Source organism: Ranitomeya variabilis, chromosome 3, assembly GCF_051348905.1.
Source record: "Ranitomeya variabilis isolate aRanVar5 chromosome 3, aRanVar5.hap1, whole genome shotgun sequence".
Lineage (NCBI taxonomy): Eukaryota > Metazoa > Chordata > Amphibia > Anura > Dendrobatidae > Ranitomeya > Ranitomeya variabilis.
Window position 1 is genome coordinate 367,328,591 of NC_135234.1, and position 14,842 is coordinate 367,343,432.

Here is a 14,842-nt window from a genome sequence, read left to right on the forward strand (position 1 = left end):
ACTAAATTACGTGAATGAAAGTCCTGAAGGTTAGCAGAGACTATTACCCCCAAATATTTAAAAGAGTTTTGTAGAAGGGAAGTGACCCACAATGTATATCTTTACATAGAGATGTGTATAGTGATATATATATATCTATATACAATTCCCCCACATGTGCTCAGTAGCCCCTCCTCCACCTTGCTGTAATCTGCCATGTGCTGGTAAGACAGGTTTATTGAGGGGATGTACCTTTGCCAGTGGACAATAGACTTATGACATCATTCCCCACACGTGGGGCTGGACACTCTTCTTTTAGCTGGACACATAAAATAGACAAGACATGTGCTTGGGCTCTCTCTTGCTTCTCTTGCTTCCTGGGATGATGATGGACACACATGGTCTCTGAGTATAATCTGTACCCTCTTAGTCCTTAGGGATAGTAAGGCATAGGTGGGAGGGCTGATATTGCATGTGTGAATTGGGAAATTTGGGCAGTTAATTGTGGGTTTTTACTGTGTGATATTGTTGTGATATTACTGTATACTGTAGTGATATTACTGTATTACTGTTGTAATATCAGCATATATGTGTGTGTATATATATATATATATATATATATATATATATATATATATATATTTATAGTCGCTGGCTTGGGTAAAAATATATATGTATGTAATAGACTGCACACTTGTGTGTGTAATAAATATCCTTTATTGATACATGGTTTTGTCTCAGTTAGCATGTGATATAAGGAAAAGATAGCGTTGAGGCATATTAAGTGGATATTAATTATTAATAGCTAAGTTCGGCAATAAGTTAATATCGGACCTCAAAAGAGGTGCAGGGAGAGTTCCTTTGATAACTATTTTTAGGGGGAAACTCAGCCTTTTACAAGTTTTCTATTTGAATTTGTATATGTTCCAACGAGTGTTCCTCTGTAAGAGGATCAACAGGCATAAGGACTGATTTGGTCCAGTTGATTAGAAGGCCAGACCATTTCCTGTATGTTTTAATTATAACCATCACTAGTCCTATAGGAGTGCCTAGGTCCCCACAACAAAGAAGCATATCATCCGTGTATAGAGAGATTTTCATCTCTATTGACCCACACCGAAAGCCAGAGATTGCAGGATTATTTTGTATCAAACAGGCAAGTGGCTCTATGGCTATTGCAAAAAGAAGGGGTGACAGGGGACAACCCTGCCTTGTTCCCCTTCCCAGGTCAAACGATCCCGATATATGACCGTTAACCCAGAGTTTTGCCCTAGGAGAACTACCGGTATATAATAACTGGATCATTGAAATAAGTGTATCCCCGAATCTCATGCCCTTTAACACAGCTAACAAAAAGTTCCATTCAACGCTGTCAAATGCCTTGGCGGCATCTAAGGAAAGGATCCCCCTTGTTTCCATGGATTTTGAACTAAGCTACATCACCCATATATAACCGCCTTATATTATTTGAGGTGGACTTGTTTGGTATAAATCCAGTTTGATCATCGGTTATTAACCTTGTAATCACCTTAGATAATCTATTTGCAAGAATCTTAGCCAGCGGTTTGATGTCGGTTTGAAGGAGGGAGATGGGTCTATAAGAATCAGGCAGGGATGGATCCTTTCCAGGTTTCAATATCAAAACCACCACAGCCTCTTTCATACATTCTGGGAGGTTACCAATTCTAATACTTTCTTAAAAAACTGCCAGTAAATTTGGAAGCAATATTTTTTTATATGTTTTGAAGAATTCCCCTGGTAACCCATCTGAGCCTGGGGCCTTCTCATTTTGGGACTCTTGAATGGCCTCCTCCAATTCCTCAAGTTCAATTGTTTTGCCTAGTATATCCCTCTCTAGATTTGATAATTGCAATTATGAAATGGTTGCTAAAAAGTTCTCTATTTCTTCTGAATTGGTGATGCTTCTAGAAGAATAAATACTAGAAAAGTAATTATGCAGCGTGTGGAGAATATCTCCATCCTCTGTAACCATGACCCCAGTGTCAGAGACTAGTCTAGAAATGTACGGGAACCCATTTAGAGCTTTAACAATAGTTGCTAGCAAGTGGCCCGCACTTTCACCCTTCGTAAAATATGTTTGTTTTGCAAAAAAATATTTTTGTACAGCTAGTCTCAATAGGTGATTTTTCATTAGTTTTTGAGATTCTTTCATATTTTTTGCAATGCTAGCTGAGGGGTTTGATATAAATTCTGATTCTGCTAGGCCGACCCGCTCTTGTAACTTTTGGGTGTATTCTCCACTTTTAGTTTTTCATTTACTAATTTCACCAATATAGAGCCCTCTAACAAATGCTTTCTTAGCATCCCATACTATTAACCTCGAAGTGGAGTCCATATCAATGTTAAAGTATTCCCGCAATCTGTCGTGTAGAGAATCCTCAACAGTCTGAATCATAAATGGGTTTAACCGCCATATGTTTTTGGTGACCAAGCCCTCTGTACTCAACCTCAGTTGTACCCTAAGGGGGAATGATCCGACACAGTTCTTGGTAAATATTCAACCTCCTTTACCAGAGACATTATATTCACATTTCCAACCGCCAAGTCAACCTGGATAATGAATGGTAAGACGTTGAATAACAAGAGTATTGTTTGATATTGGGGTGCTTAGTGCGCCAAATATCTATCAACTCCAGCTCCGACAGAACTCTGGATAGAGAGGTCTGTGAGGCTGACTCAGATATGGTTCCTGTATGAAATTGATCTCAATCCGGGGCTAATACATATTGAAATCCCCTATCATGAGCAAAGGCACGTGTGAAAGTGTGGAGGAGAGAGTGAGAATTTTTTTCAGCACCTCACTAGAGTATGGTTGAGGGATATAAATGGCTACTATAAGGATTGGGGTGTTATGTATAGTACAAAATATAGAGACAAAGTGACCTTCTGTGTCTACCATGACTTTGATGCACATGAGCGGGATGGCCCTATGAACCAGAAGACTCACTGCTCTTCAGTGCGTCCTATAGACCGAATGATATTCAAATGACATCCATGACTTATGCAATAGATGCGTCTTTTCCTTCACCATATGTGTTTCCATTGAGCATATTATTGCTGGTTGTTAAGTACGCAACCACGAAAATACTGCACATCACTTGGATGGGTCACCCAGTCCTCTGCTATTCCATGCTATAAAATTTATGTTTTTGGACATTTTGGACAAAAAGCAAAGTATCTAGTATATGATATCACTGTTATTTCCACTTGCAGAGAGAGCATAATGGCAGGTAGCTGGTCACGCATACAGTAGTTCCCTAACCCAACTGTATATAAAAAACTAATAAACCATATAAACAACTTAATAGATAGTCCTCTTATAAAAAGAGGATTGAGGCTTTGTATGTTCCTGGAGCCGTGTGATGGCTGCCTCTATTGTTGTTATATAACACACTGTCCATTTGAATTCCAGCCACTCCGCTTATCTAAACAGGTATTAAGTGGCTACCTTCAACAGAACAGACTGACATAAATTGAAAAATATTATATGCAGGGAAGGGGTAAAGAAGAAATCACATCTCTCCTCTTGTGTCAGAACTAGTGTTGAGCATTCCGATACTGCAAATATCGGGTATTGGCCGATATTCGCTGTATCGGAATTCCGATATGGAGTTCCGATATTTTTGCAATATCGGATACCAGAATCGGAAGCTTCCACAGTGCAATTATGCACTATAATGGAGTGTGGGTGGTGCGTGGGCGGAGACTGTGTGTGTGTGCAGGTGGGGTCTGTACGTGCCTGCCGGGGCTCTGTGCGGTGTCCCGGGGCTCTGTGCAGGGCTCTGTGCGGGCGTGCCAGGGCTCTGTGTGGGCATGCCGGGGTTCTGTGCGGTGTGCCGGGGCTCTGTCCGGGGCTTTGTGCGGTGTCCCGGTGCTCTGTGCGGCGTGCCGGGGCTCTGTGCGGCGTGCCGGGGCTCTGTGTGGTGTGCCGGGGCTCTGTGCGGCGTGCCGGGGCTCTGTGCGGCGTGCCGGGGCTCTGTGCGGCATGCCGGGGGTCTGTGCGTGTGTGCAGGCATCGTTCCATCAGACGATGCCTGCAACAGTTACAGTGATTGACACATTAGCCAATGATGGGACAGTAGTAGTCCCATCATCCGGCTAATGTGTTGAATCTAAAAAAAAAAATACTACATACATACAACATACATACTACATACATACTTGTTGTGAATTTGGATTCTGGGCTCCCCCGGTGGCTACTGGTGGAATTGAACTTGTGACATCATCTTCCCTGTTCACCTGTTCTGATTAGATCTGGGTGTCGCTATATAACCTGGCTTCTCTGTTAGATGCTTGCCGGTCAACAATGTTATCAGAAGCCTCTCTGTGCTTGTTCCTGCTCCCAGACATCTACTAGATAAGTTGGACATTCGTCCATGTTTTGTTTTTGTATTTTGGTTCCAGTTCACAGCTGCAGTTTCGTTACTGTGTCTGGAAAGCTCTTGTTGATCAGGAATTGCCACTCTGGTATTATGAGTTAATGCCAGAGTCCTAAAGTAATTTCTGGATGTGTTTTGTTAGGGTTTTCTACTGACCATGAAAGTATGCTTTCTGTCTTCTGCTATCTAGAAAGCGGACCTCAAATTTGCTAAAACTATTTTCCTGCTGCGTTTGTTGTTTCATCTCATATCACCGCCAATATATGTGGGGGGCTTCTGTCTCCTTTTTTTTGGGCATTTCTCTAGAGGTGAGTCAGGTCTTATATTTCCCTCTGCTAGCATTATTTAGTTCTCCGGCCGGCGCTGGGCATATAGGGATAAAAAGTAGGACATGCTACCTGGCTACTTCTAGATGATGCGGTAGGTTTAGTTCATGGTCAGTATAGTTACATCTTCCAAGAGCTTGTTCCTATAGAGGCTTATGCTAGTTCTCTGGCCATGGAGATCATGACAGTTTGACCGGCCCACTAAAGGGTTAAAATCCTTGGCTGAGAAAGGAGAGAAATAAGAAGTCTGCTGAGAGTTTTTTTTTTTTTTTTTTTTTTTTCTGTGCTCTTAATTGGATCACTTGCCAGTCTGTCTATGCTGCAGTCTTTCTTTTTTTTCTCTCTCCTTATAATCTTTGAATGGCTTTGTGTTCACCTGTTAATAATGGATCTTCAGAGTGTAACTGCAGGTTTGAATAATCTCACCACGAAAGTACAAAATTTGCAAGATTTTATTATTCATGCTCCGGTATCTGAGCCGAGAATTCCTTTGCCGGAATTCTTCTCAGGGAATAGATCTAGCTTTCAGAATTTTAGAAATAATTGTAAGCTATTTTTGTCCCTGAAATCTCGTTCTGCTGGAGACCCTGCACAGCAGGTTGGGATTGTGATTTCCTTGCTCCGCGGCGACCCTCAAGACTGGGCTTTTGCATTGGCACCAGGGGATCCTGCGTTGCGCAATGTGGATGCGTTTTTTTTGGCCTTGGGCTTGCTGTATGAGGAACCTCATTTGGAACTTCAGGCAGAAAAAACTTTGATGTCCCTATCGCAGGGGCAAGATGAAGCTGAAATTTACTGCCAAAGATTCCGTAAATGGTCTGTGCTTACTCAGTGGAATGAGTGTGCCTTGGCGGCTACTTTCAGAGAGGGTCTCTCTGATGCCATTAAGGATGTTATGGTGGGGTTCCCTGTGCCTGCGGGTCTGAATGAGTCCATGACAATGGCCATTCAGATCGATAGGCGTCTGCGGGAGCGCAAACCAGTGCACCATCTGGCGGTGTCCACTGAGAAGACGCCAGAAAGCATGCAGTGTGATAGAATTCTGTCCAGAAGCGAGCGGCAGAATTTTAGACGGAAAAATGGGTTGTGTTTCTATTGTGGGGATTCTACTCATGTTATATCAGCATGCTCTAAACGTACTAAAAAGCTTGATAAATCTGTTTCCATTGGCACTTTACAGTCTAAATTTATTTTGTCTGTGACCCTGATTTGCTCTTTGTCATCTATTACTACTGACGCCTATATCGACTCTGGCGCCGCTTTGAGTCTTATGGATTGGTCCTTTGCCAATCGTTGTGGGTATGATTTAGAGCCTTTGGAAACTCTTATTCCTCTGAAGGGGATTGACTCCACCCCATTGGCTAATAATAAACCACAATACTGGACACAAGTGACTATGTGTATTAATCCGGATCACCAGGAGACTATTCGTTTTCTAGTGCTGTATAATCTACATGAGGATTTGGTGCTGGGATTGCCATGGCTGCAGTCTCACAACCCAGTCCTTGACTGGAGAGCTATGTCTGTGTTGAGTTGGGGATGTAAGGGGACTCATGGGGACGTACCTTTGGTGTCCATTTCATCATCTATCCCCTCTGAAATCCCTGAGTTCCTGTCTGACTATCGTGACGTCTTTGAAGAACCCAAGCTTGGTTCACTACCTCCGCACCGTGAGTGCGATTGTGCTATAGATTTAATTCCGGGTAGTAAATACCCAAAGGGTCGTTTATTTAATCTGTCTGTGCCTGAACATACTGCTATGCGAGAATATATAAAGGAGTCCTTGGAAAAGGGACATATTCGTCCATCGTCATCTCCCTTAGGAGCCGGTTTTTTCTTTGTGTCAAAAAAAGACGGCTCTTTGAGACCATGTATTGATTATCGGCTTTTGAATAAAATCACGGTTAAATATCAATACCCATTGCCGTTGCTGACTGATTTGTTTGCTCGCATAAAGGGGGCCAAGTGGTTCTCTAAGATTGATCTCCGTGGGGCGTATAATTTGGTGCGGATCAGGCAGGGGGATGAGTGGAAAACCGCATTTAATACGCCCGAGGGCCACTTTGAGTATTTGGTGATGCCTTTTGGTCTTTCTAATGCCCCTTCAGTCTTCCAGTCCTTTATGCATGATATTTTCCGCGATTTTTTGGATAAATTTATGATAGTGTATCTGGATGATATTCTGATTTTTTCGGATGACTGGGACTCTCATGTCCGGCAAGTTAAGAGGGTTTTTCAGGTTTTGCGGTCTAATTCTCTGTGTGTCAAGGGTTCTAAGTGCGTTTTTGGGGTTCAGAGAATTTCCTTTTTGGGATATATTTTTTCTCCCTCTTCCATTGAGATGGATCCTGTCAAGGTTCAAGCTATTTGTGATTGGACGCAGCCCTCTTCTCTTAAAAGTCTTCAGAAATTTTTGGGCTTTGCCAACTTTTATCGTCGATTTATTTCTGGTTTTTCGGATGTCGTTAAGCCATTGACCGATTTGACTAGACAGGGTGCTGATGTTGCTAATTGGTCCCCTGATGCTGTGGAGGCCTTTCAGGAGCTTAAGCGCTGTTTTTCTTCTGCCCCTGTGTTGCGTCAGCCTGATGTGACTCTTCCTTTTCAGGTTGAGGTCGACGCTTCTGAGATCGGAGCTGGGGCAGTGTTGTCGCAGAAAAGTTCTGACTGCGCCGTGATGAGGCCTTGTGCCTTCTTTTCCCGTAAATTTTCGCCCGCTGAGCGGAATTATGATGTTGGGAATCGGGAGCTTTTGGCCATGAAGTGGGCGTTTGAGGAGTGGCGCCATTGGCTCGAGGGGGCCAGACATCAGGTGGTGGTATTGACTGACCACAAAAATTTGATTTATCTTGAGACCGCCAGGCGCCTGAATCCTAGACAGGCGCGCTGGTCATTATTTTTTTCTCGGTTTAATTTTGTGGTATCGTACCTACCAGGTTCTAAGAATGTTAAGGCGGATGCCCTTTCTAGGAGTTTTGAGCCTGATTCACCTGGCAACTCTGACCCCACAGGTATTCTTAAGGAGGGAGTTATCTTGTCAGCCGTTTCTCCAGACCTGCGGCGGGCCTTGCAGGAGTTTCAGGCGGATAGACCGGATCGTTGTCCGCCTGATAGGCTGTTTGTTCCTGATGATTGGACCAGTAAAGTCATCTCTGAGGTGCATTCTTCTGCGTTGGCAGGTCATCCTGGAATTTTTGGTACCAGGGATTTGGTGGCAAGATCCTTCTGGTGGCCTTCCCTGTCACGAGATGTGCGAGGCTTTGTGCAGTCTTGTGACGTTTGTGCTCGGGCCAAGCCTTGTTGTTCTCGGGCTAGTGGATTATTGTTGCCCTTGCCTATTCCTAAGAGGCCTTGGACACACATCTCGATGGATTTTATTTCAGATCTGCCTGTTTCTCAGAAGATGTCTGTCATCTGGGTGGTGTGTGACCGTTTTTCTAAGATGGTTCATTTGGTTCCCCTGCCCAAATTGCCTTCTTCTTCCGAGTTGGTGCCCCTGTTTTTTCAAAATGTTGTTCGTTTGCATGGTATTCCTGAGAATATCGTTTCTGACAGAGGAACCCAATTTGTGTCTAGATTTTGGCGGGCATTTTGTGCTAGGATGGGCATAGATTTGTCTTTTTCGTCTGCTTTTCACCCTCAGACTAATGGCCAGACCGAGCGGACTAATCAGACCCTGGAGACATATCTGAGGTGTTTTGTGTCTGCTGACCAGGATGATTGGGTTGCTTTTTTGCCATTGGCGGAGTTCGCCCTCAATAATCGGGCCAGCTCTGCCACCTTGGTTTCCCCGTTTTTCTGTAATTCGGGGTTCCATCCTCGATTTTCCTCCGGTCAGATGGAATCCTCGGATTGTCCTGGAGTGGATGCGGTGGTGGAGAGATTGCATCATATCTGGGGGCAGGTGATGGACAATTTAAAGTTGTCCCAGGAGAAGACTCAGCTTTTTGCCAACCGTCACCGTCGTGTTGGTCCTCGGCTTTGTGTTGGAGATTTGGTGTGGTTGTCTTCTCGTTTTGTCCCTATGAGGGTCTCATCTCCTAAGTTTAAGCCTCGGTTCATCGGTCCGTATAAAATATTGGAGATTCTTAACCCTGTTTCCTTCCGTTTGGACCTCCCTGCATCCTTTTCTATTCATAACGTTTTTCATCGGTCGTTATTGCGCAGGTATGAGGCACCGGTTGTGCCTTCCGTTGAGCCTCCTGCTCCGGTGTTGGTTGAGGGTGAGTTGGAGTACGTTGTGGAAAAAATCCTAGACTCCCGTGTTTCCAGACGGAGACTCCAGTATCTGGTCAAGTGGAAGGGATATGGCCAGGAGGATAATTCTTGGGTCACTGCATCTGATGTTCATGCCTCTGATCTGGTTCGTGCCTTTCATAGGGCCCATCCTGATCGCCCTGGTGGTTCTGGTGAGGGTTCGGTGCCCCCTCCTTGAGGGGGGGGTACTGTTGTGAATTTGGATTCTGGGCTCCCCCGGTGGCTACTGGTGGAATTGAACTTGTGACATCATCTTCCCTGTTCACCTGTTCTGATTAGATCTGGGTGTCGCTATATAACCTGGCTTCTCTGTTAGATGCTTGCCGGTCAACAATGTTATCAGAAGCCTCTCTGTGCTTGTTCCTGCTCCCAGACATCTACTAGATAAGTTGGACATTCGTCCATGTTTTGTTTTTGTATTTTGGTTCCAGTTCACAGCTGCAGTTTCGTTACTGTGTCTGGAAAGCTCTTGTTGATCAGGAATTGCCACTCTGGTATTATGAGTTAATGCCAGAGTCCTAAAGTAATTTCTGGATGTGTTTTGTTAGGGTTTTCTACTGACCATGAAAGTATGCTTTCTGTCTTCTGCTATCTAGAAAGCGGACCTCAAATTTGCTAAAACTATTTTCCTGCTGCGTTTGTTGTTTCATCTCATATCACCGCCAATATATGTGGGGGGCTTCTGTCTCCTTTTTTTTGGGCATTTCTCTAGAGGTGAGTCAGGTCTTATATTTCCCTCTGCTAGCATTATTTAGTTCTCCGGCCGGCGCTGGGCATATAGGGATAAAAAGTAGGACATGCTACCTGGCTACTTCTAGATGATGCGGTAGGTTTAGTTCATGGTCAGTATAGTTACATCTTCCAAGAGCTTGTTCCTATAGAGGCTTATGCTAGTTCTCTGGCCATGGAGATCATGACACATACTACATACAACATACATACAATATACATACTACATGCATAATATATACATACTACATACATACTACATACAACATACATACTACAAACATGCATACTACATACATACTACATACATACATACATACATACTACATACATACTACATACTATATACATACTACATACATACTACATACATGCTACACACATACTACATACATACTACATACATACAACATACATACTACATACATACTACATGCATACTACATGCATACTACATGCATACTACATACATACAACATGCATACTACATACATACTACATACAGTACATTCATACATTACATACAATACATACATACAGACATACAGTACATTAAACATAGATTTCATACTCACCATTACTTGTCACTTTGGTCCCCGAAGCCAGTGTCATCTGTAAAAAAGATTAAAATAACAAACAACCAATATACTCCCTGTCCGCAGAAATCCACGAGTGTCCCATGACACTCTCCCTTGGAGAACGGCAGCATCAGCTGATGCGACCGCTCACCAGGGGCTCCAGGAACACAATGATGGGAGGAAGGTATCCTTCCGCACTGTATTCCTCCGCCGCTGTAAAAATAGTCCCTAGTCTCACTTTTGGCATTGCTGTATGAGAAATTTTCCCACGCAGCAATTGCCATAAAGTAAGACTTTTTCCTAAGGTAATCTCTCAGTGATGCACTGCAGGAGCCATTGTCTCCTGTCAGTGTGTCACTGAGGGTCCTATAGAGCAGTGACATCACCCGATGTCACTGTTCTATAGGGGAGATCGTCGTGGGACACTTGATATTAATTGGACTATGGCGAACAGGTAGTATACGGTTTATTATATTACGTTTTTTGCAGGCGCTGAAGTATGGTTAAATGAAGAATATTGAAATACTTTTTTCTAATGTGTGTGTGTTTTATTAACCCTTTATTACTATTGGATTAATAATGGATAGGCATCTTATTGACGCCTCTCAGTTATTAACCCGGGTTAATGTCACCTTGCAATAGCAAGGTGACATTAACCCCTTATTACCCCATATCCCACCGCTACACGGGAGTGGGAAGAGAGGGGCTAAGTGCCGGAATTGGCGCATCTTACAGATGCGCCATTTCTGGTGTGGCTGCGGACTGGTATTTGTAGCCGGGGGGGGGGCAATATCCATGGCCCCTCTCTAGGCTATGAATATCAGCCAGCAGCTGTCTACGTAGCCTTTCTGGCTATAAAATATAGGGGGACCCAACATCATTTTTTGGGGGGGTATTTTTTTTTTGGGGGTAGTAGGTAAGGTAATAAGTAAGGTAATAAGGGGTCAATGTCACCTTGCTATTGTAAGGTGACATTAAGCCAGGTTAATAACGGAGAGGCGTCAATAAGACGCCTATCCATTATTAATCCAATAGTAATAAAGGGTTAATAAAACACACAAATTAGGAAAAAAGTATTTCAATATTCTTCATTTAACCATACTTACCATACTTCAGCACCTGCAAAAAGCGTAAAGTAATAAACCGTATACTACCTGTCCGCCGTAGTCCAATTAATAATGAGTGTCCCACGACGATCTCCCCTATAGAACAGTGACATTGGGTGATGTCACTGCTCTATAGGACCTTCAGTGACACACTGACAGGAGACAATGGCTCCTGCAGTGCATCACTGAGAGGTTATCTTAGGACAAAGTCTTACTTTATGGCAATTGCTGCGTGGGAACATTTCTCACACAGCAATGCATAAAGTGAGACTAGGGACTATTTTTTTTCAGCGGCGGAGGAATACAGTGCGGAAGGATACCTTCCTCCCATCATTGTGTTCCTGGAGCCACTAGAGAGTGGTCGCATCAGCTGATGCTGCCGTTCTCCACGGGAGATCGTCGTGGGACACTCGTGGATTTCTGCTGACAGGGAGTATATTGGTTGTTTGTTATTTTAATCTTTTTTACAGATGACACTGGCTTCGGGGACCAAAGTGACAAGTAATGGTGAGTATGAAATCTATGTTTAATGTACTGTATGTCAATATGTATGTATTGTATGAATGTATTGTATGTAGTATGCATGTAGTATGTATGTAGTATGTATGGTTTGTTTGTTTTTTTACATTCAAGACATTAGCCGGATGATGGGACTACTATTGTCCCATCATTGGCTAATGTGTCAATCACTGTCACTGTTGCAGGCATCGTCCGATGGGACTTGTAGTCCCCATCGGACGATGCCTGCACACAGGCACAGACCCCCGGCAGCCCGAACAGAGCCCCGGCAGGCCGCACAGAGCCCCGGCACGCTGCACAGAGCCCTGCACAGAGCCCTGGCACGCCACACAGAGCCCTGCACAGAGCCCCAGCACGCCGCACAGAGCCCCAGCATGCCGCACAGAGCCCCGGCACACCGCACAGAGCCCCGGCACGCCACACAGAGCCCCGGCACGCCGCACAAAGCCCCGCACAGAGCCACAGCATGCCGCACAGAGCCCCGGCACACCGCACAGAACCCCGCACAGAGCCCTGGCACGCCGCACAGAGCCCCGGCACGCCGCACAGAGCTCCAGCACGCTGCACAGAGCCCCACACAGAGCCCCGCACATAGCCCCGGAACACCGCACAGAGCCCCGGCACACCGCAGAGGCCAACACAGAGCCCCGGCACACCACACAGAGCCCCGGCAGGCCCGCACAGAGCCCCAGCAGGCCGCACAGAGCCCCCGGCAGGCACGTACAGACCCCCAGCAGCCCATACAGACCCCAGTACAGATCTCCGGCAGGCCCGCACAGACCCCGCCCGCACACACAGACACGCACAGTGTCCGCCCACGCACCGCCCACACTCTTCCCCCCTCTGGAACAGTATGTAGAAGCACAGAAAGGGTTTATTTACATTCCAATATTTGTGTCCCATTGACTTGCATTGGTATCGGGTATCGGTATCGGCGATATCCGATATTTTTTGGATGTCGGCCGATCCAATCCTATACCGATACTTATGGATATCGGAAGGTATCGCTCAACACTAGTCAGAACCATACAACTCTCAGAGGTGCCTGTTCGGTAGGTCTTTTTCATTTTTGTCCAGTGACACCAAAGCATTATGCAGGGTCTCAAAGATATGTATCTGTCCTTTTGCAGCTGCTCGAAGTTTAGAAGGATAAAGCATGGAGAAGGGCATTTGACTATCTCTCAGTCTTTTTTAACATCAAAAAGTTTTGCTCGCCTTTTTTGTATTTCTGCAGAAAAGTTCGGGGAAAAGGAAGTTTTATATCCATTAATAGAGAGATCTTTAAGTTCCCTGGCTTTTTTTTAGAATAGTGTAGTTACGGTAGTGCAGCATGTGGATAAGACAGGACGTGGGAGAGCACCTGGTTGGAGGGGTCTGCTGGGCACCCTGTGCTCTCATTCAATTGCAAAAAATGACGATAGCACTTCCTTTCCTATGGTGTTATACAGCCACTTTTCAAAAAATCCCATAGGATCCTTTCCTTCCACTTTTTCTTGGACCGCCACCAGCCTTATATTATTTCTGCGCATCCCATTTTCTAAATCGTCTGTTTTATCCAACAGTAGGGAAATTTTCTGCAGTTTTCTTAATATCTCTAATGGTTTGAGGTATTTTATCCTCCATGCCCTCTCCTCCAGCTCCCCCACTCTGTCATTTACTGAGGTCCTGTTTAATACAGTGAATATCCTCCTTCATGCTACCCATTTGTTCACTAATTGTTGCTAGAGTAGTGTTAAACAATGAGACTACTGCAAATTCATCTCTCATAGTTGGTTCAGGAGCATTATCCTGTCTACAGGGGTGATCTTTCCTCACATGATGTGAGTGTCTGCACTATGTTCCTATCTTGTGTCTCTTATTTCATCCCCATTTGATGCTCAGTGCTATTGTGAGCATTCTCCATGCCTGATTGTGCCTCATACTGCAGATGAGTCACAGAGACTCTTGCAAAACGTTCTAGTCTTGCAGCAGCATCTGCTGATCTGTCTCGGGCTGGAGTACCTTGTCTAGGAACCATTTTAGAAGATTCATCTTCCCTCGGCCGGGTCTCCTCTCCCACTTTCCTGCTGCGTATCATTATTTATCTCTTCAGCGATGTCCCTGGAGCACAGACCACAGTTAGAGGTGTCAGTTCTGGGCTGCAGGATTGAGTTTAAAGCCCGGTAACCAAGCATCTTTCAGGATGGAAAACAGGAGCTGTGTAAAAACACTTTTTCACATGCTGTCCAGGCCACGCCCCCATTTTGAGTACACTTCTGATGATCTTGGCATCTGTGGTTCCGTACAGTCAGTTGTACGGTTGTAGAGTTGGGACCCGGGGGAAGCAAGGGTAATTTGGGTGCCACCTGTGTGGACTGTACTGGGTGTGATGTTGAGGTGGAGGAAGAGGAGAGGCCACTTGAAGCTGCGCTTGCCATCTACTCCGGCACATGCTCTTTTTGGGCCTCATCAACAAGGCATACAGCCGTGAGTTTGCCTAAGAAAGGTAGTGAAGTAGCCCGTCCAGTCACAGAAGTTGTCAGTTGTCTTTGCATAGGACGTGACATTGTTGGTTCACTAGTGCTTTCACAACATTACCACCTACCCCACATACACCTTAAACACCAAGCCAAATCCCCCTTCCACCACGGCCTCACTTTTTCCCAGTCATGTTGCTCAGATAGTGTGGTAGGAGCACAGTATAGGGAACAAACAATTAGATTTTAAACTCTGCATCAGCTCTGCAAACAGCTGAATTTCAGTGGCAGTAAATTACAAGGTCAAATATGGTGTGCTGTATCGTGTTAGTCACTCAAAAAAGAATTGTTTGAGTGTGGATGAGTCCTGTATGACAAATAAGATATGCTACAAACAATTTGAAAGTGAAATGTCCCCTACTGTACGACGTTAGTAACAGAAGAATTTTTTTGAGGCCTGTGGATTAGACCTCTATAACAGACTGGATGCTA